The 23,175-nt window shown below is 36.7% G+C and overlaps 1 long non-coding RNA gene across 2 annotated transcripts in view; it reads left to right on the top strand.

Annotated features, from left to right (window-relative positions):
- LOC102313319 overlaps positions 1-22,747 on the top strand; it is an 85,227-nt gene extending 62,480 nt beyond the window's left edge. For both annotated transcript variants that reach the window (XR_006054340.1, XR_006054339.1), the window contains 2 exons: positions 1,112-1,224; positions 5,272-22,747. This is a non-coding gene — a long non-coding RNA (uncharacterized LOC102313319). The remainder of the gene's footprint in view (positions 1-1,111; positions 1,225-5,271) is intronic.
- The last annotated feature ends 428 nt before the right edge of the window (positions 22,748-23,175 follow it).

Genomic DNA, 23,175 nt, shown 5'->3' with positions numbered 1-23,175 from the left:
AACCTTTGTGTGATTTGGTGTGTGAGTTACTGGAATATCTCTAAAACCTGTGTACTATTTTCAGAGAAAGTCAGGTAGTCGGATCCAAGTGTACGTGGTTTTCTGGAAATTATTTTTTAGAAAGATTTTATATGTATATTTTTTTCGGTACTCTGTCATCAGTAGCTGCACCCATCACCCATGTACAGTGTTATTGGAACATGCATACTTCACCTAATTATGAAACGATGTGTACTCATCCGGCATCTTTCAGTGGTTAAAATGTGAGAGACGATAAATTCCAGCAGTGAAGGCATCCTGGCGTCACTCCAGAAAATTTTAATTGCGCGTAGCAATGAAGACAGCGTCATTTCAGTTTTCCGTGAGAAATTTGCATGTAAATAATGGGTGCTTTGCACATGACAAATGCACGCGGCTCTTTCTGTACGGAAACTGTGTTTCTGAATTAAAACTGTGCCGTGTGTGTGCGTATACCTCCGCATAAACTTTGCACCATTCATACAGAGACGTTTATGAGTCAGCTGAAAGGACTGTGATATCATATTGCACCCTACAAAACGATAACATCAAAGAATTTGGGCAACATATTATTTAAGCTTTAACAGACATTTTTATAGTAATATTTTAAATGTTGCAAAATAAATCACGTTGTAAACACGTAACAGACTAGATATTTTTTATAACAATTCTGTTAGTATGATTGTATAATTGTGCATAATGGTGGTATATTGGCTTCTTGGATGGTTTAGTGTTGCTATGGTATATTACCGATGCTAGATTAAGGACAAAACTGACCTAATTTTTGTCCAGACAATTATATTCGGTGTATTTACATTAAAAAGCATATGTGTCACAGCAAATGCACACTTTAGAAGAAAACCTAGCGGCACCGAGATTCCAGAATTCCTAAGAACTTGGAAAAAACAAATGAAAAAACTAAATTAAGACATTTGTTTTTTATTTAAACATCATTAAAAATGAAACATACTGATGCCTTTGTCTTACAGTTTGAGACTCTTTAGATAATATATCTGCTTGTTTTGAAAGCCGTGTTTCCAGGACTCAATTCTTTGAGGTGATATGCTAAAGTGGGGATTTTTTTATTTTGCAGGTCTAAGACGCAGGATTGAGAAACAGTTTCACCGCAGGACTATCAGACTGGTTTCCACCACATTCACCCATCCTGACAAGCGGTGGGGAAACCACCCCAGCAAAGCTCATCTGGTAGGAGTGCACACATTTGTAAACTACTGTACTTGGCAGTCTGATTAGTGCCTTGTTGAAGATATCAAATATGTTTATCTGATTTTAATCCTTCGCTATTCCTACTGTGTGTCGGCAGTGCATATTACACACATGGATTATATTGTTGCGAGTGTAGTCAAGATCAAACATGGGAAACCCCTGACCCGAAGTTAAAGTGATTTATACACCTACCTGACATTACCATATTTTGTCGAAGTCTGCTCATCTCCAGCTCGCAGTTGCAGACAATGTGAGCACTAGAGCTAGGAGTAATTTCATTTCATCTCACCAGCTCTGTGATATTGTTATATTTTGCCTAAATTAGTAAAAGCTGTAGTTCATTAGTCATTTAGGGTATCAAAAGTCCTCCAACAATGTCTCTCAGTTTCTGTATGCAGATTACAGCAGGGCAATGCAGTGATTCCTTCTGTGTGTGCTTTTGAGCAACACCAAACCTTATCTCTAGTGCCTGCTGATATTCTATTTCAACAAACTCCTGCATAGAGTTTAAAATAGTGCAAATACAGTGTGGAGCCTGTGCGCCTTCTTCAAGACTGGCTGAAAAAAATGATAGTACGACCAACATAAATCTGCTTTCTTCACACTAAGCAAAGGGACAAAACACATCCAGTACTGTGTATAATATGAAAAATTAAATGTATGGAGAAACATTAAAGAAATGATGTTACTCCATCTGTATTTTAGTCAATTCTACGTTGCTGGTGGACTGGTGGTGGGACTGCAGCAGCTCAGATTAATTAACTAAAGTGGACTTGGTTCATTCATCAGCGTGTTAATGGTCAATATTGTAAACGTCAAGGTGTCAGATGGAGGGACAAAAAAATGCAACTCTCACGAGGTGAAGCTCATACTGTAAAGTATGTGTGTAAAATACATCTAAATGTGCGTTTTCATAGAGACTATCTGGAAACCGAGGCAGTCTCTGTGACATATAAACAGAATAAATATGAAACTGGTAATGATTTTAGGAATATTTCCAAAAAAGGTGAAGGTTGAATCGGAAAAAAAAGAGCAGCAAGTAAGAAAAACTACAAACTTATTTGAGATCGTATAACACGTTTCTTTGTAGTGCCAAATGTAAGTAAACCTATTTGTCAAAGAAAGGGAAAAAATGTCTTTCTGGAACTCCCACAAACACAACTGATTATAAAACTGTGATTATTTGTGCTGGATTACTGCGATTTGACCCACCAGCCACAACATGTTTGCACCTTTATCACAGTAATTTTAAGTGTGATTAAGTGGGGAGTGTGTGACAATAGCAGCTCATTTTTTCCTGACAGTTTGTTGGAAGGATTGCAAGCATAACATATCAAGTATAAAAGGCTTGCTTGTAGATTTTAATCTCATGTCTCTTACAAAGACTGTTGGCAAAACTGCTAAATCGGTTACTGCAGTCAAAAACAAATGGAAAAATAGATAATCACATCTGAAAATGAATAAAGGGCACTTTACATATTAAGGTAAAGATCTAGAGAGAAGTCCAGTTTTGTGACCACGAGATAAATGTCCTTAGTTTTGCAAACCATTCCATGATAGCTGGATAACTTTCTGTTGGATGGAGACCCTGCCTTGTGCTCACTTCACTCACCTTGGATCATAAAGACAGAAATACAAGACAAGGAAGGAAATATAAACAAGATTGCTTTGCAGCTACGTCAAGTAGTAATTAGGCTGTCGCATTTGGGGGAACATTGTTATTGTGTCCAAAGTTATAGTATAACATAAGTTTAACTGTACTGTTAATCGGAGGTCTAACAATGGAAAACAGGTGCCAGACATGGTGCAGCTGTACAATAATTGTCTTCCCTGAATATTTATGTGAAATAGCCTGTAAATGATGTTACATTCTGTTAACATAATTTGCATTATTTTAACAGATTTGATTCAACTGCACAGTTGTAGTGAGATCAGCATTAAGTTAGAAATGTTGCTTTAGTCACAATAGTTAGAATAAAGTACACTACACAGAGACCAGTCCCTGGGGTTTGGTCAGTATTGTGTTTTTAATTCTTTTAAATGAAAAGTGAAAATTGAATGCAGACCTGCAAAGCCTTATTCTGACAGCCACATAATTTAATTAGCCAACTCTCTTCAGGGTGAGTGCGTGAGAGCAAGTGTAGTATGATGGTTTCCAGTCTTCACTCTTCCACACGCACAGATGTGCAAACATGGCTGTGTTTGCATCACTTAAGAGGACACTGGCACACTTCCTTGAGACTCGCCCCAACCATAACCACTACTTACCTTAAACCAAGCCTTCTCCCCGAAATTAATTTACATCTAGAGGAGACTTATTTTTCCTTACTAATAGTTAGCGGACTCCCTACATTGTGATAAACTGATTTTATGACTCTACAAAATGACTAATGCAAGTATACATGCACCCAATAAGCAAAAAAGTAGCAGATGTTATAGATTTTCCCTCTTGTGCAAAACAACCTCTATTCCTTCACTTGTTTTGACAGCTGCATGCATGTGTGTGTGTGTGCATGACCATATCACAATTTGTGGTAAATGTCCCAACTCTCTCGTTCTGGTCTCTGGCTGAGCCATTTATCTCCACATCCATCTCTCGAGTCAGCAAGTGAACTCCTTTTTCTGTAAAAATGTAAGCGGAAAGCAAGTCCAGTGGAAAATAAATCACTCACTCCTGCTCTATTAGCAGAGTACTTAAAGACTCACATAGACATACAGTAATTAAGCAATTGCATTATTTTTGTAGTTTCAACTAGAAAATTATGAAATAGGACATTTACAGTCACCATGCACAAGTGCACAGTGTCATTGCAGTATCTCACTAGCCCTTTGTGTAGATATTAAAATATACTTATTAGCTCAAACAAAATGTAACTGACTCTCAGCACTGAAGAAACATATTGTGAAATAAAACCAGGACTAGTTTAATGCAAATAAAATCATAGAAATTATGTTTTTTTGTTATGTTTTCAATCAATACAAAATAAAAGTGAACATCAAGGACTGTGCTCATGTGTGTGTTGTAAATCAACCAAGCAAACAGGCTTTTTTTGACAGGATTGTTGTTTTCAAAGCTTTGAGCTGTGTTAAATGTTATGTGGTTTCTCTGCACTGTTGTAGGCGGCTTTTGCTTCATTTGATCACAAGGGATCAGTAAGCCAACTTAAAATGTTGATTTGTTTTGCTGCATGCTCTATGACGATGGGCATCTCTGAGCTCTGAAAACTTACCTCATTTCTAGTTTGAATATTAATAGTAGTTTTTCTTCATGTGCTTTCCAGTGTTTGCATATATATACCTTACTTTATTAACTGCCTATGGTGTGTGTTCTTAGCCAAATTAGACACATTTATTGGGAAGTAAAATTGAGAGATACGGACAAAAAAGGAAAACAATTTGCCAGAGAGGACTGACAGGAGGATAACTTATCCACTGCACAAGTTCCTTGTTGTCACCTTTGATCTCCAGCCAATTCATACATCTGGTGCTAAGTACTCTGAAACCTGCTTATCGCTGATGCAGGTTTCCAATTTATCAAAAGTGACAATAAGAGAATAAATCCATTCATCCATCAAGCTGCTTCATCTCCTTCCACCGATAATGAATAGAGTGATTTAACTGAGAAATCCCATGGTATAACCTTTGATCTTTAACCAGTAAGCAATTTGTGTTAACACTCACAGGCTGCACATAATAAATTAAAAGTGAACATCAGTTAGCTTCAGTTGCCCAACCTTCAATCCAAATCTGAAAGTGCAAGAAAATCCCTTCTTCCTTTAGTGTGTCAGCCCTCACAGAAAAAACACAGTATATTTGTTACACTGTAAACACCTAGCTGCCATAGCAGTACTGCAGATGGTGCTGCATATTGGAAAATTATGTGGACTCCTCTTTGCAACATTATGTCCTTGCATCATTTTGTTTTTTGTTTTTTGTTTTTTGTTTACAGTTTTTGGACCCTGACTCTTTCTGACTTTAACAAAAAAAAAAAAAAGTCTAAAAAGAACTTATCATTTACATTGACAGTATGCAGCCAGTTATGGCCACCAGTGAATGTCGGCCGTGTCTTGGGAGGCAGATGGGACTGTATGCTAATGAGAAGGTTAGTGCTGAAGTGTCCTTGGGCAAAATACTGAACCCCAAAATTGCCCCCTACATCTGTCTGTAAGCATGATAGTTAGAAAGTGCTTAAAGGAAACCACTCCCTATATTGAGAGATACAACGGATGTTACTTTTCTTTCATGAAATATATCAAAACCTAATGAGGTTAGAATTAGAACAATTACGCATGTCTGTCTGGAACAGCTCTTTTAAAAAACAGCCCCAGAAATGGAATCGCTCAGGAGCTCTCATGACACATTTTTTTTATTTTGCATTTCTGGATTTAGAGCATGTGTCCCTAGATTTCTCTTCTCATCTTGTATTTGATCTGTTTTTGGGGCCAGTGATTTTTTTTCTCTTCCTTTCACAGGATTCTTTGCAGTTTACTTCTCTTTGGCTATCTTGGTTTAAAAGCAAAGACTAAATTAGTACAGATACATTTCTTTTTATCTTCCAAGATCATGACTAATAGGCAGAGAAAAGCTGTTGCACTTCAGTTCTCACTGTAAATGGAACTTAGTCTTCATATGCAACAAAACTGCACAAATTTCCTGCTCTTTTTGTCTTTACAAAAACACACAAAAAAAGCTTTAAGCTTTGCTAAAATTCATCTTCCTTGAAAGAGAGAGAGCTACAGCTCCATACAAGGTGCATGGAAAAGAGCACAAAGTCTGAAGAGGTTAAAGCTCCAGCAGTGCTTTTAATATAAAGAACAGCTTCAGTGCATTTCGGCTTAATCGAGCACTGACATTGTTCTTTAAAAGCAAAATAACTTGTATCCTAAGAAAATTCTGTCATGGCTCCTGGGTCATTGACTCAGTATTTTGAGATTGTTCTCTTATTTCAGTTAAGATTTTTCTTATCTATGATATCCAGTGTGCTTATAATTATGTTTGGATTTTGTGCTTGAGTTCTAGTTTCCTGAATAGAATAGAATAGAACAGAACAGAACAGAACAGAACAGAATAGAATAGAATAGAATAGAATAGAATAATCCTTTAATTGTCCCACAAGAGGAAATTTGGTGTATCAGCAGCAAAAACACACATATACAAACAGAACAGGACACAGAATAGAAACACAATGTTTACATATTCACATCATGGACAATAGTTGCCAAAATTTGAGGTGATGTTTTTTTTATTAGCATTCTGCTTTGGGTAATTTGGTATAGTGTCTTGTTATTTTCCGTAGCCTTCCCTCAGTGTAGGAGTTCTAATGTGTCATTGTTTCCTTATTTTGCCAGTCCCTCATCTTCAGTTTTGTGGTTTCTTGTCTTGTTAGTTAAATTCTCTTCACCTGTGCCTCATTTTCCACAGCCGTGTCCTCTCCTCAGATACTTTGTGTGTTTTTAAGCCTTCAGTTTTCCTCAGTTCCTTGTCGTGTTCTCCTACGTGCTCTGTGCGCCTTCCTTCTGTGGTTTCCCTTTTGACTCCAAGATTGCACTTCTAGCTCCAGCTTAGTTTTGTTTTGCATTTCCTTGAGTCCCAGTCTCATGAGTTTACCTTTACTCTGCATACTGGGTACTAAATCTGCCTAACACACAGCATATCGTGATAAATTCAATCTGCTGTCACAAACACACAAACGGCATCAATTTAAAGATACAAATTCTTAATTTAAAAGGAGTGCCTTTGGTTGTTATCGCATCAAAAAAAAGTGTCAAGATGAATACTAAACTTAATTTTCTTAATGATTCATTTGGCAATCTGTCAAAACCGAAACCTTTCATATTTAAAAGTTAGAAAGCACAGCGATGATGCCATTAAATGAACTGATTAATATTTATTTATTTATTCATACAGAGATGCAATAATGTTAAATATCTTAACACATTCAGTTTTATTTTGATAAATGCACTCGGTAGGAGCTAAATGCAGATCCACTAAAGCAAACAGGGAAGACAAAGCACCCACTCATCCATCAGACTGGTTAATCTAGTCCTGTACCTTCAGTAAATTATTCATCAAACTTGTGTTTTTGTCCTGAGAGAAAAGAATCACTGGAGTGAACGGGCACTCCCGTTGTATACCGCTTTCTTCAAAAAGTTGTTTACTTTTGAGGAGAAGCAGATTGTGGTTAAAGTGCTGCGAGTGTGAGCAGTTTGAGCTCTGGGGCTATTGTACAAATTAGTAAGGGTATTTATATAACGGATATAAAACACTATGTTTTTTCTCAGTGTCCTGAGATCCGACCTTATGCAGCTATGCTTTTGACAATAATCTCAAACCCTAAAAATGCAGCTTGAGCTGCATGCTGAAATGTCTTTCACAGCAATACCGAGTCTGAAACTAAGTGGGCCTCCACTTTAAAAGGGCAACAGACTAATTTATCTCCTTAGCTCTTAGCAGAATGATTAACAGCATCACCAAAGCAAAAAAATTTCTAGCCGTCCGGCCTGTAATAGGTGCAGTGTGAGGAGAAAGGGTGGGTTATAAATGGAAGACTGTAATTTATCTTGTTGCACGTCTTACAAAGTCTTTAATCACAGTGTTCACCTATGGTACTTTAAGATGGCTAAAGACATTCATCCTCAGGAGGAGATCCTGTCAGTTAGGGGACAACTGTAGAAATTTGTCTTAATAATGTGGTTGTGTACACTTTGTATACTGTGTCTGTTTTATATTGTGCAAACTTACATAAGAGAGCTCAGTTTCCGGGGATTTTAGCTGTGTCGTTTCTCCCAAAACTAATTTTAAATAAAAGCCAAGAGCAGAACATTTATAGTTGTGTAAAATGCTAGTGGCAGCTGCTCTTTAAACATAGTGTGCAGAGACGAGCAGGAAATACAAATTATTACATTATTTGTGAAAAAAACCCCCAGGTGATTTTAGAAATTCCTTGCTGCAAGTGGATCTGTATTAGAAAACATGTATTTCTTGCTGAAATAAGACATAAATTAACAAAAATAGTAAAAATAATAAATGAACTGGAGACTGGAAACATGAAGGACGAGTCTTAATGATCAGCATGTTGTGTTAAAAAGTAACCTCAATCAAACGGAAAACATATGGTTCATCCTCAGTTAAAACACTTGCAACTAAGCATAAGGTTTCCAAAAAATTCATCTGCTAAAGGCCTTAAGCGTAAATGTCTGCTAACAGCTTTCATCTTTTTCCATCTTTTCCACCGATCCACAAAGCTAGGGTTCCTATTGTCTGTTGTGTAGCCAAAACTGTAAGGCTCTTTCTTCAGACAGAGCCACAGAAACACTTTGTTTTAGTCTGTTTAGACTGTGCAGACAGGGTCCATTGTGACTTAGCACAGCAACCGTCATCCTAATAATTAGCCTTAAAACTAAATCTGATATGGTAAATTCTGTTTAAGCAAGTACAAGTTTCAAAAACTTTAACCTTGACCCCACATGCATTAAACTTTGTTTTTAATTATGAAAAAGTACTTATTATTTTAACAACTCCAGAGTTAGAGCGTGACATTCAATGGAAAGTAAATAATGTCAGGCCTGTAATATTTTACTGACTATAATTTAACTGTATTTCTTGGCAGAGATTATACTTGTATGCTCAGTGGGGTGTTATAAGATTGTGTAACAGAAGAAATAACCACCAATTTAAAATTGGTTAATGCCTTTGACTTAGAAGCTCACAGTGAGCGTTCACTTTTTCAGCCCTGCACTGGAAGTAATTACTTATTGTCTTCAGTAAAAAACTGCAACTCTAGAAGTACAAGTTTAAGAGTAGTTACTACAGAACTCCAAAGGGTTCACAAGCTTTTTCTTGAAACTGTTATCATCTTACAACAGTTTATGGTGCAGACTGTTTCCTCTATATTGAGGTTCTTTTGAACCAATAGTTTATGCAACAGTTTTTCTCTTTAGACGTCTAGGCTAATAACTTAGATCTCACCTGCTTCAGAGCTGGTAAGGCTTGTGAGAAGTCTCAGATAAATTAAGGATGAACAAGCTAATCTGTTAGATTAAATGGTCAGGGTAAAGGTAGCTATCCAAACTTTTCTCCAGGTTCCAATTATTAGTGGAATACACACACGCACAAGCTACTGTAGCATGGTACATATTCACCTATAAACAGATTGCCAACGTATTATGCCTAGTAGTCTGGACAAACTGGTGTAAACAAGAAAATGAATAGATGATGGGAGGATATCTTTGAAAAGTGAGTGTCTTTTTAATTATTTTCATGTCCAAACCTAACCTAATTGCTGTGGCTTTGTCTGTGGAAAAAGGAAGGGAAAAGAAACGACATACACCAATAAGTTTAATAAGAGTGGAGAATCATCTCTGGATTGTGAATTACATTGTATTTTTAGTCATGATCACAGCCCAATTTTTCCTTTGTTTTGATGATCGTTGCCGTGTGTGTGTGTGTGTGTGTGTGTGTGTGTGTGTGTGTGTGTGTGTGTGTGTGTGTGTGTGTGTGTGGAGCCAAAGTGGGAAGCTACAGAGATGTTGGACAATTTGACACAGATGTTTCTGTGAATTTATAAACACTAGGTTGTAGTAAAGAAATAACATCCACTACATTTGCAGTCCAGTTGTTTTTTTTGTCTACACTTGTGTTTGTGTTTGCAAAGGCGGTACTTATCTACTCTAAGTGCACAGAAGCTCACTTTTCCTAAAGTTTGAAAAAGTTAAGTCTCCTAACTTTGCTAATGACTACATATGAACAGTTGAGAACCGAAACATTTTAGAGATCAAATTGTGCGGTAGCCTACGTTTCAGTGGCATAATTTAGCTTTATACATAGCTCATAAAATGATACATTTCATAAACTTTTGTGAACTCTACAGACATGTCTAAAGATTAAAAACCTACAAACTTTAAACTGTAGCTGTATACTTTCTGATAAAGAACTTTGCATGTCTTTATGCTGTTCAGTTCTAGTATCTAAAAAGGAAATATGAGCAGAGCGTCACTCCCAACGTTTCAGATACAGTCACAGTTTACTGCACTGGGCTTGGAATCAATTTTTAGCATGCAGGGCAGGAGACGTTGCTTTCAAGTATATTTTTGGGTGAAAAATTTTGAATAGGTGTATATTAGATCTTTTTATAGTTTTGTAATTGAAATTAATTTTAGCATTATAGTAGGTTAATATGCTAAAACAACAGTCTACAGAATATTGCCAAAGGATATGTGTCATAAAGCGCAGACTGAACAGAATCAGAAACGGAGCAGCCCTGGGTTCCTCGGCGGCAGATATTCAGATACCTTCCAGTTCTCTCCCTTACTTCCTACTACTACTTCCTTATGTGGCTCAAACACTGATAAGTCACCTTATGAGGCCTCGCGATGCTATGCGTCAATAGCCCATGAAGAAAGCCTGAGGGTGCAGGTGCTCTGTCTGCCACTGTGTTCAGAGCTGTATGTGGATTACTCTTGTGTAATATCATCACACGCACACACAAGCACACCGTTCGCCTGAGACGAATTCTAATCGCTCGAATTTGAAACACTCCGTGTGAGATAAATGCAACATTTCTAAAATAGCAATCGCTGTGACCAAGATTCTTGTGCTTGACACAATGAGATACCTTCCTTTCGTGTTTTATTTACACCTTTTAACAAAATACACTGATTAACTAAAGAATATGGAGTAAACATACTCATAAAATATTCAACATAAATCTAACTAGTTCTAATGATTAAATGTGGCCAGAAAACAAAATGAAATGGCAAGTAAAACTTAAACTGGTTAGTAATATTCCTCCTGCAAATTGAAGAGATGATTCAGCCGCCACTCTGGTTAAAAGGGAGTAGGCTTCTGCGTTCAGATGTTGGAGACACTTACAGCTTTGATATGAATTTGATTTTAATGTCAGCCTGATACATACATTACTATGCACCAACCTTCATCAGTAATGCAGTGTGTAGTAGCCCGAGAAAGAGCTCAGAGTTATAAAAAAAGATGCTGCTATTTAAGCAGTCCTGTGAATTGTTTGATGAAGTTCTTTTCACAACAACAGTTGTGAAGTGGTAGTAAATAAATCTAGTAGCGCTTTATAAATAGATTGATTTTTGATGAGTTTAGAAATGTTGTCAGTGTGGTATCAGTTGAGAGGGAGACATGCCCTCATCTCCTAGGATTTGTAAGTCTAACTAAGACATTTGATCCTTCAAAGGAAAATTTCCAAAGGCTTTTAGAAAATAATCAGACGTTGAGCATGAACATAACTGAAAATGTGTAATTGTAATTGAACTCAGCAAATGCAGCTCAGGTTGTGCTGCATATAACGAGAATGCACACGTGGTGCCAACTACAACAAGTGCTGTAGCTAACTTATAAGGGTTTATTCTAAAACATTTATTTTTGATGTTGGAAAACGTATTGTGATTGTGTTGCATTGTGTGCTTTTCTAACTACAGTACTAATGATGCCTAATAATATCAGATGACCGCTTAATGCAGCGTCTCCTTATGTTTTAACAGTTTCTTTATGTCTTTTCCTACACTTCATCATTTCCATGTTTTCCATGTCTTGCCCTGCATCCTAACAATATTTTTCTCTGGGTTTGTTCCAGTTGAGATGTTGCTGAGGCACTTTGTGGTTATGACCTCATCATCATGAGATGGAAAGGCTGGTGACTGCAGGCAGCTACAGAAGAGGTGGTGCTGTGTTGTGGTTTGCAGCTGCTGGTTCTTGGCAAAATAAATTGCACTGTGGAGATGCCTCAGGGAATTATTTGCTCAAAGGTTGAAAGGATGAACAAAAAAAGGAATTCAAGAGGTATTTGTGATTCAGACTGTGTTTGTCTGTAGTTGTGACTTAGATGTATCTCAGATCAAATTTCGTAATCGATGGAGAAACTGTTTTTAAAAAAATATTTATTTATTATTTTTAATCAGAAATATCTTTTTACACCAGCGATTAAGTTCCACAGTTTAAGGACTAACTGGTCTGGTTGACTGACACTGCTGAGTAACACTACAGTGTTTTAAAACCATTAACAGGCTGCCATTCATGGGGCGAGTGGGCTTCATGGCTATTGTCACACATTACAACCACGTAGTAAAATTTTAAAAAGCCGTTATTGCTGAGAACATGTCATTCATCAGAAATGTGCACACATTTTACATGATAGGAACTGTTTTTTCCCCACTTCTCCTGAAATATACTACATCAGGAAAAAATGGTTTTTACCCTAAAATTCCCATGTTTTGAGCAGGGTTTTGAAAAATTTTCCGTCCTGAGTCATAGGTATGACTTCAGCAATGTTAGGGAACTTCTTTAGATGGTGTTAAAGAGCTTAACAGGCGCCTCCTTGTAGGAATGTAATGACTGCGCTTCTGTTTGGAGAAACCCCAGATCTAAAGAGCTCCTCTTTTCTGTGTTTTAAGAGAAAGATATACTCCTCTCTTTTCTACTTTTTAAATGTATCCATACTCTTGCATTCATAGGAATTGGCATTAAAACGAGTGGATAGAAACTACGTGAAAAATGAGTCATGCCTAGAAAACCCTGACCCTAGAAAATGTTGATATACACCGGTTTATTCCCTTAACTATATAAAGATTGGTGCCTGAATTTTTTTTTCTGCATGTGTAAGATTTGTAACATGTAACATTTCCATTCTACAACATGAAGTGGGAAGACTACATGTAGTCTTGTACCTACAATCTTGAATTTCAAGACCTGATGTGGATGCTTGTCTCACCTACTTTTTCCCTGTACTTGTTTTGCTCTAACATTACCATTAATTAATAAACTAATTATCTAGCCTATGGAATTGATACATTTGGCTGTTAATTATTAAAAAAGAAGCACACACTATTCTTATGGGCCAATCAATAATCTAAAAGAAGCTTTGACAAATCAACACTTTTAATAGTCAATTAATAGTCAATATATGACCCCACACCCCTGCACACACACACACACACACACACACGCACACACACACACGCACACACACACACATAGAAAAAAAACATGAAAACATGACTTGGTTTAGTTTGACCTCTGTTACATTGAGGCAGTGATATTTGAGTGCTGAGCAGGAAGCAGGTTCTCACAGCCGTGTCTTTTTCCCCATGTTGAAAATGGTGGCACAGAATGTAAGATTGTAATGTATGAAGTACCAAGGAAATTTTGCTATGAAATAAAAAAATTTAATAAAATGCAGTTTTTCTTAAGAGTCATGGAGTTTTCAGGTATCATGTTTAGGAAATGCTTCAGTGAAGTGATACTTTTTAAAGCAAGTGGGTGATTGATCGGTGAACTGAGGAGTTTAATGTGGCATGGACATTCAGGTTCAGGTGTAATTTCTCGCACAATATGCCGATCAGTATGGTACATACAAAAGAGTGGACAGGAAAAGAGCTCAGTTTGTTCATATGGGTAATGCAGACAAAAAAAATACATTTGCAGTGTGTGTGTGTGTGTGTGTGTGTGTGTGTGTGTGTGTTTGTGTATTGTAAAAGGAACCGTGTAAACTTAAAAGAGGGACAAAGACCAAAGAAGGAAGAGTGCATGTGAAAAAGAGAAAGACAAAGTGGTGAGAGAGGGCGTATATCTTTAGCTGCCTATAAAGCTCTGCGTGCTTCTCATTTTAGGCAGAAGTGAATCCTGGCTGTAAGAAATGATGACAATACACTAATAAAGCATCTCAAACTGAGGAACTTGTCTGTTGTGTTTGTTGGTACACTTTAAGGAGCCACAGTTCACATTTCAATAAAAGATGTTCACATTCTGTACATTTGGTTTAGTTCATTCAGTTCACATTCCTTTTTCAGTTTGTTTTAACTGGACTGGCAAGTATAACTGGAAAGGAAAGAATAACTGAGATGTTTACTACAAATTGGGTATCTCTTTCCTGATCTATTAAAATATTTATGATGACAAAGCTTCAAATGGATAGGTGGCACACGTTAATGTGAATATCAGTGTTATTCAGGGAGTGTTGCTTCCTCTTGGCTAGGACATAGAGTGCAATTGTTGATAGCTTCAAATGTAAACCGTGTTCTCACACTTTTAGATGGACACTTTGGCTCCCAAATATAGACCTTTTTTTTTTTTTTTTACAGCATTGGCACTTAGATCAATTGAGCTACAAGTGCCATGATTATCTCAATTCTTTTCCTGGACCATGAACTGACTTGTGAAAATAAACAAATAAAGTGTTGTTTTTGTTTTTGTACAGATTATTTTACAGATAGATTATGACGATCATTTTCATTATTATTATTATTAGCTATTTTTGTCATCACCACCACCTGTGCTTATAGATATATGTAAACCACCACCTCCTGTGCTGACTTTTAAAGTATTTAATAAAAACTATAAAAATGAGGTGGGACGTTGGACATGCCAAAACAATCACACAACAGTTTTACCATTACCAGTGAACTGCAAGTGAGGCTAATATGATTAGTTTGAGACAAATATGCATCCATAAACTTTCGAAATCTCAGTATAAAGCATTATTTCCTGAAAAATCTTTCAGCTATCTCCTCTGGAGTCCTGGAAAAACTCACACCTGAGTGCCCCTTTATTCTATAGTGTTCATTTGCTCTTCAGTGTTCTTCAAAGCTGTTGAGATCATACAAAACTGCTTAAAAGGTCAGATCACTAAATGGTTTGAAGGTACTTCACCTCAGTAGTTCAAAGGTCATTTAGCTCAGTGATGTGTAGCTAACATCTGCCTGCTACTTATTTCACTTCAAGTTTTTACAAGGTGCTAATTGTGTGCAACCAGTACTATTCTAAACGCATGAGAATGGCATCATGTCATTTCCGTAGCTACAGCTTTAAATCACCAGAGGCAACAGCAGCTGTGACACATGCACACTGACGTTTAGGTACATTAAGAAGTCATGATACATGTAATTTTAGATTCAACACAACTTCTACTTAATATGCATACATAAAATCTATATTGGACAAATGACCACAGATACTTATTTAGAAAATACAAATTAAATTAAGCTCTGTATAACATGAGAACTTTTTTAAGAACAAAAGTAATCCAGTGATAGTTGTCAGTTGGTGGTGATGATGGTTTGTCAGCAGTTTACACTATTGGTGTGGGGGGAAAAGGCAGTGGAGATTTCTTGAATAAGTTTAGTCTGAAACAGATATACCTCTTATGAGTAAAAGTTTCAATTTGAATCTATCATTAATCAAATTCACTGGTTTCACAAATGGGAGGTTCATTTTTTTAAGCTGAGGTTGGATAAGGTCACAGATATGCATAAACAGGCACTGGTTGCTAATTCTACACATGTCAGAGGGTGTCTTCTGTGTTTCTTTGAAACTGTTCTTTTGATTTCAACAAAGTTACTAATTTGTCAATTCCAATAACAGTTTCAGTAATCATCACATTCAACCTCTTAGCTTGCAGACTCTAAGAAAATGCAGTGTTGTAAAGTACTTTGTTCCCAGTAAACTAAGATTGAAAATAAAAAATGTTAATAAATGAGTCCACAAATTGGACAGCTTATTGTTGTGCATCCTTGCAGAGCAAAGAGCAGACTGGAAAGTTTGGTGTGTCTGTGGCTTTGGTTTGATCAGTTGATCTAAACAGAGATTAGATGTGACAGACAACAATAGAAACTAAAAAGGACTGGCTGTAATACTGACGTTTTGATCAGGTCATGTGCAGTGATGCACACAAGATACACCAACAGATGGATGAATGCCAGTACACAGTGTCAGTTTATCCCATTCATCTGCCTATAAATGCTTTATCTTGACTGGGAGACAATCATCGGGAATAAATGGGAGACGAAACAAGGCTGGTGTATCTAAAGGAAATGTGGCTGCATGGTTACAAATGTTATTGACTGTAAAATCATTTTATTTGGACAAGGGAGTGAAAACTAGTGAAAGCTCTAGCATTGTTTTTAAGGCTCCAAGTAAGTATAGAAACCCAGTCTTTCAGATTTTAAGGCAGATTTTTTTCTCTACTTCAAAATTTCTCTCTCTAGTATTTCATAAGGTTGTTAATTTTGTCCCTACATGTTTTATGCTTGGATGTAACTTTGAGCCGCCAGTGAGCTGACCAGTTTTGACGTTAATGTGTCAAGATGACAAAGATTTCATCACATTACACTGAACCCGACTGCAGTGTTGATCACAAGGACAGTGTTACATAAATAAAGAAAACGAATAATCTGTCAAGTTGTTTTACACACAGTCATGACAACAAACTAAAGAAACACACACAAAATTATAAAACGTGGCTAAAGACTGAAAACTGCATAGTAAATGGAAGGATTTGTATTTGTGTACTTTTTTGGGGTTCCTTTTACTAAGGTGTGTTTAGTGTGTTTTCTTTTGGCTTAGATTAGATTTGGATAAGATTTCCATGTACTGAATGTTAAAAAACTATATGACAGCTCATCTGTCTGTGTGTACCTCACTCATTGTACTGCCTTAGGCCTCTGTGCGGCACTTACTGAGAATACGCCCAGACATGTCCAAGAACAAAATTACCACAGGCACACGCACACATGCGCACACTGCAGAGATACAAGCACGTGCGTGCGTACACACACACACTTAGGTGCAACACATACGCACACAGAGCCATGGACTGTGGTTAAACCAGCTGCTCAGCTGGTTTACAGCCCAGATAAGGCAGTCCAATCCCACTCTCACACCATGGATTCACTTACTAGTAAACTCAACAACAACCGCTGACCTCAAACAGCCAGTTAGAAAAATCCTAAATGTACAAGCTGCCCTCTTTAATGTGCTGTTCTATCCAAAGTACAAATGAAATGGCAATGACACATTTGTAGTCATATCTAATTATACTCCTGGTTTGGGAACTGTTTACTGAAGACAGGAAATATTCACGAGACCCATTTGTACTTGGCTGCTTTATTATTAAATTTTTTTGAGACAATTTTGCAATATTGATGACAAAGAAAAAAATGTTTCCCTGTAAATCCATCTACATATCATCTTTAACATCAGGAAATTGAAAAGATAAAATAAGAAAGATCAGGGGAATCAGGTGCAGTTCTTTGATCTGATGTTAATTCAACAAAATGCAGCAAACTAACACTCCTTCATAAACTCAGATACTGAATCTGGAGTACATCCCCTTATTGTTTCCTCCACCCTTGACAGTGGGGTTTTCCATGGTAGCAAATATTCTTATCTATGAAGAAATAGTCATCCTCAGCAGGATATAGGACAACCTCCAGAATTTATGGGCTTGTTATGAACCGCCTTCACAACATGTAATAAATTAGGTAATCATGTAACTGCATATGTAGGCCAGTATATTAATGAAGCAAACAGCTTAACACAGTAATTTGTGATACTAGAGTTATCAGTGTCATCATGAATGTGAAAACAGTCTCAGCCAATAATATAAATGCAGTCACTTTTTCATTAGGTCTTTTCGCCATGTATATGAATATAATTATTTGCAGTATAGCCTAAAACTGCATAAATTAATCATCTTATGTAGCACTAATGACCTCTCTGCCCTTCTGCATGTGTTAAGAATGCATCAGGCATGAAAAGCAGCAGCAAGACATCTGTAACAACAGATAGCAGAACATAAGAGAACATTAAACATGCAGTTACTAGCTCATCTGTACTGTCAAAAGAAAAAAAATCTGTACTCTGGTTAGAGCTGCCAACTACATGTAACTCTAGATAAATCATGTAAAAGGGAAGTACCATAATAAGAAAAGGAGAAATAACTTTAAAAAGTGGAATGTATATATATATATATATAGGTACCTATAAGCTAATGTTTTTTTTGACAATAAGAAAGAGAAAGCAAGCAAAGCCAAAGGGTGCTTCCAAAGAAATCTTTTTATAGAATATTGTTAAATTTACCCACATTAAATATGAGGAAATGTTGCTTGGGAAAAATAAATATGGTGTGTTTTATTATGTTATATATGCTTATATTTTACTGATAAATGACCTCTTTGGGTTGTGCCAATCATGTCTATAATGTCTCAGAACTAAATGCAGAAGTAGGACATTTGAGTACCAGCAACCCTTTTATGGAGGAAGTCATGGTGGCTAAACATCAAAATGTCAAACATTTTGTATATTTCTAGTAATTAAATTAAATTTCTTAACTATGATCAACATCGGAGCTGCAGAGATGATTCATGCGATGGCTGATTTGATAGATAAATGTGAAAATGTGCAGCTTTTCTTAGTCTCACATTGTAGTAAATGCTTTTTGGATTTTTATTGTTTATAATTGATTGTTTTCAAATAAGAAAATCAATTAACCAAAATACTATACTTCCTCCTAATAACTATGTGAGCTTTTCAAAGTTGAATCTATCTATCGCAGAAGATGAGAAACACTCACTTTCCTGTGCTTCCAAAATACAGCCTGAGTGCCAGTGGTGCCAGCAATTTATTTGGCTTGTGGGGGAACAGAGAGAAAAGAAAGTGTAGTCATCTACAGTTCATATCATACTATAAAACAGCAGGGCAGAATGAGACCATTTCAAATCTTTTGAGTTTTCATACACGGACTTTGAAAACAGACTACAGTTGGTGTCAAGGAATCCAACAGCCACCTCACTAATGGTTAAAAAATATAAAACAGCTAAACCAACATAAAACACCAACAAACAAATCATAAATACTATATTAAAGTGGATTTTACCTGTACAGCTTTTAGCTATGTGCTGGTTCCTTAAAGCAGGACTTGGTCATCAAAATGTTAAAAATCTGCTCTAGAAAAACAAACAGAAACAATATCTGATCTGACTTCAGTGTTAGCAGACAACACAACCTGCCCTGTCATAACTATCACTCAAACTATGAGAAATCACTGTACATTGTTGACTTTCATATTTTTTGCTAAATGTGGTAAAGGTTGGGCTCCAGTCACACAGTCCTGGAGCAAGTTGGTGACCTCCTGGACATCACTAGTCTTTAAGAAAAAATATGCATAACTGGTATCTTCAGCGAGTGGTTGCTAAAGTCCCAATCATGCAGGCACAGAGACTGGTCACTAACCCCTTGGCAACAACAGGTGGAGTATGAAAAGTGTGTGTTTCCCAACCAGTTGGAGATGGGAGTCACCAGGCTTAATCTGGTGCGCAGAGGTATGGTCCTGCATTGACGGTCAACATTGTTAATTTTGTGTTTGTGGTGCAGTTTGTCTTAGGTTTATTTCTGTTCTGGAAGTAGTTGGCAAGTGTTTGCAGACAAATCAGTATCTTCTTTGCAGCCAATTTTATTTAGCAACAGTTAGCAGCCTCCAGCATGCCATTGTGTTCATAAAACAAACCAGCAGACACTGTGGTTGGCAAACAGTATCGATGATTCGGGTAAGTTTCAGTCATTTACTAAATGACAAGGTTCTGATGCATTCATGGTCATCTTTCCGAAGAAGCATATTTGCAGTGTGATGCTTTTCTTTTTGTTCTTTTTTTTAAGCAACTAGGACATGAGTAAAACCAGCCAGTCAGAGTCAGCTGAAGGAAGGAGTAATGCCAAAGAAGGGTTTACTCCCAATCATGGGTATATAAAATGAGATCTACAACATGATGTGAAAGGAACCTTAAACTATGTTTTGAACGGTTCAGAATTAGATTTATACTCTGATATAAGTTTACGCTGTGACAAAAATGTATACAGTTAAAATTTATACAGAAAAATTATATTTAAAAGACACATATTTGGACTAATTGACATTCTATCACATTCTACAAACTGACTTTGGGGTGGTGCATGTTATTCCAAAACAAATCTGCAACTGTAACTCTGCAAGGTCTGGTTTTCTATAATTTGGCTAAAATGTTTGCCAGTATTTGACCTATTATTACCAAAGTAGTACTCTTTTTGTTGTTGTTGGTGGTGGTGGTTTTTTTTTTGTTTTTTTTACATAATTTGTCTGTCTAAAACAAAATATTTGCAGTAGGGTTGAAGTATGATGAAGACCTTTCAGGCTTAAATGTCATCAGCTAAGACACAAAAGACAGAAGGAGGAAGAAGACAGGAAGGAAGGAAGGCGTTTTTGCAGACTTTAAGACAGGGATGGAAAGATTCATGTGAGAAATATTTTTGATTTAGTTTCTCTTTCTGTGTGACTCAGTTTTCTGAAACTCCTGCCTAGCTGACACATCGTCTCGCCTCGATCCCACAGCTCAAGGAAGGCAACACAGCAGATGAATTTGTTCTGAGCAATCATTTCAAGTGCTGTCACACTTAACAGTACAGTAAATAAAGACTCATGATTTCATTCAGCAACAACATTTAATGGAAAAACCAAGGGCTTTCAGGTGCTTCATTTGTGGTTGCACAGTTAAGTATATTTAAGGGTAAATGGAGTGGAGTTAGTTTAGCTTACGACACTACTTTATTCTACAATGTAATCCTCTCGAAGTTCTCCTTTCTGTAGAAAAGCCAGACTAAGGATCAGGAGTATTTTATATCAAACATCCACTTCCACTGTCACAAGACAAACTTGTGCCATTTTCTACAACTTCCTTATGCAAATAAATTGCAACAGCAAATGTGTTTCAAGAGAAGCATAGTGCAATCAGTTTCTGATTAATAAGATAAAAATTACAATATTTGGCAAGTCCACCACCAAAAACTTTCCATTTGCAGTGATTACAGCTTTATTAAACCTTTTTAAGCACGCACAGCATTTCATTTTAAATTTAGGTAAAGATTGTGACTCCCGACATGACACAAGTTTTTGCTTATTACTAGCCACAGATGGGACTGAGTCACACACTTTGTACACCCTATCATCCAGCCTAACCTTATGCAAACTCTGCTACGGTTCAAAAATGTAGTGTTTCAATTATTGACGTTTATTCTGAATAGCAATGTAATTTCTCAAGTCATTTTCCCACATGCACTGTAGTCCTGAAGTCTTCTCAACACTTTTGTGATGCATCTGCATTTGACAAGGATCTGACACAATCATCAGATACAACCAGGGCTAGCCCATGTGGCATCTAATTGGCATCTCTTAGCAAAAACAGCAGTCTGAAGAATTTGCATTATTATGCACAATATGTGTCCTGCCTACTGCACACTATCCAGCTAGCACTCTTATCAAAACCAAATGTAATATTTCCAGACGAGAGACCATCTCTCACCATGTACTCCAGTACATGTGAAAGAGAACAACTCTGGACAATATCCCAATGTCCTTTTATGCATGAAAATAATGCTAACATGAGATTAGAAAATACAAAACTTTTCCTAACCTTCATACTTAATCATGCTTAGAAACTATGTAGAGTACAGTTCAACTATGAGTAGATATTGTATTGAAACAGTAGACATTATAAGGCAACATGTTAATATTTTTGCAATACATATATTTCAGATACATTTAGGATTAACATGTTATGACCCGTCAATAACAACATGTTCTCATCATGATCAGTAATAAACACAATCAAAGCAAAATAATGTTGCAAAAGGGACTTTTTACTTTGAACACCACAAAGAGAAATACATGCAAGTTGTAACAAATTAGAACTGCCATTTAAAGGTGAATTACTGTGTAATGTGTCAGAAACAAGTCATTCGTTTTATAAAGTAGTTGTCAACTAATCAAGCCTTATCTCTGAAGACATTCTTTTTTTCCCTTGTCATTGTTGACGCTAGTAGTTCAGTGAAATATGTTTATCAAAGAGGAAGAGCTGAGGCATAGATCTAACCACTGGCACTCCATATGGCATCTTTGCCTGAAAGGAAAACTGGATTTGGTCAGAAGGGTTTGTAATGGTGCCCACAGTTTACAGTTTTACTTAAACATTTTATTTTATTTTATTTTTCCTCTGGAATGAAGTTATAGCTCCAAATGATAGCTGGTTTACAAGCAAAGGTGGCTGCTGAATCATAAGGGAAAGCTTTTGAAATGTGTTGAGAGAGCTCACTCAGCATAAACAGAAATGCATCTCATGCATCTGTGACTAATAAAGAGTTCATATTTCATATTTCGTGACCACTTTCGTTAACTGTCAAGGTTAAAATGTGTAAAGTTGGAACTCTGCGTAGCGCTCAATGGTCACACTAATTTGAAACAAAGTGATTAGAATCCAGTCCTGACATGTGAAACCACACACAGATACACACATACAAATGTGACACAATGTGCTATTTTGAAAGTTGTTGAGTAGATAACATTTGCATCAGTGGTGTGGGGCATATGGTGTGGCCATTGCAAACGTTAAATGTCAGATCTATGTTTGTTAGTTTGTTGCTTTGCACTCTGTGTTTTTGTGATGTCAAAGTCAAATGAGAAAAGATGAAAACGTGTCTACATTTACAACATCTAAATTTAAAAAAAGGAATTTAGTGAATTATGATCTGTCTAAAAATTGTTTACTCACTTGGAACAAAACGAGACACAAACTAGTGCTTTCCTGTCATGAAAAAGACATGCGGTCACTGGTTTTCTTCTGTTCAGAGTAAAGAAAATGTTTTTTCCCTTGCATTTTGCAAAAAATAACCATTGGCATAAAAAGTCTTTTGCAACCCACATACACATGAAAATGAAGACTCTGGTTAAAATGGTGTAGCGGAGGAGGCATGAAGACACACACGTATACATCCCCCAATATGGTGTAGTAAGGCTGCTGGTGAGTTTAGGGAAGGTGCTGACTTTCTTTTCTTTTTGTTTTTTAACAAACCGGACATCAGGCGGACATGTTGAAATCTGAAACTGCACAGTCATACTCACACTGATGTAGTCATGTGTGATGTCATCCGGAAGTGTAGCAATTCCTTTTTCGTGTCAGGGATATAAGATGAGAAGTGCTTTCTGTACCTGTCCTTATTTATTTAGTGGCTATTACATGTATTTACATTCCAAACCATGCCCTGCAGTTAAAACTTCAGCAAGGACTAGATAAATTTTGTTTGTTAAAGGGCTGTGTCAAAAGTCCA

The sequence above is a fragment of the Haplochromis burtoni genome, unplaced genomic scaffold, assembly GCF_018398535.1.
Source record: "Haplochromis burtoni strain Fernald_Lab_line unplaced genomic scaffold, NCSU_Asbu1 Contig_46, whole genome shotgun sequence".
Lineage (NCBI taxonomy): Eukaryota > Metazoa > Chordata > Actinopteri > Cichliformes > Cichlidae > Haplochromis > Haplochromis burtoni.
Note: the sequence above shows the minus strand (reverse complement) of the source record. Positions and strands in the feature narration are given on the sequence as shown.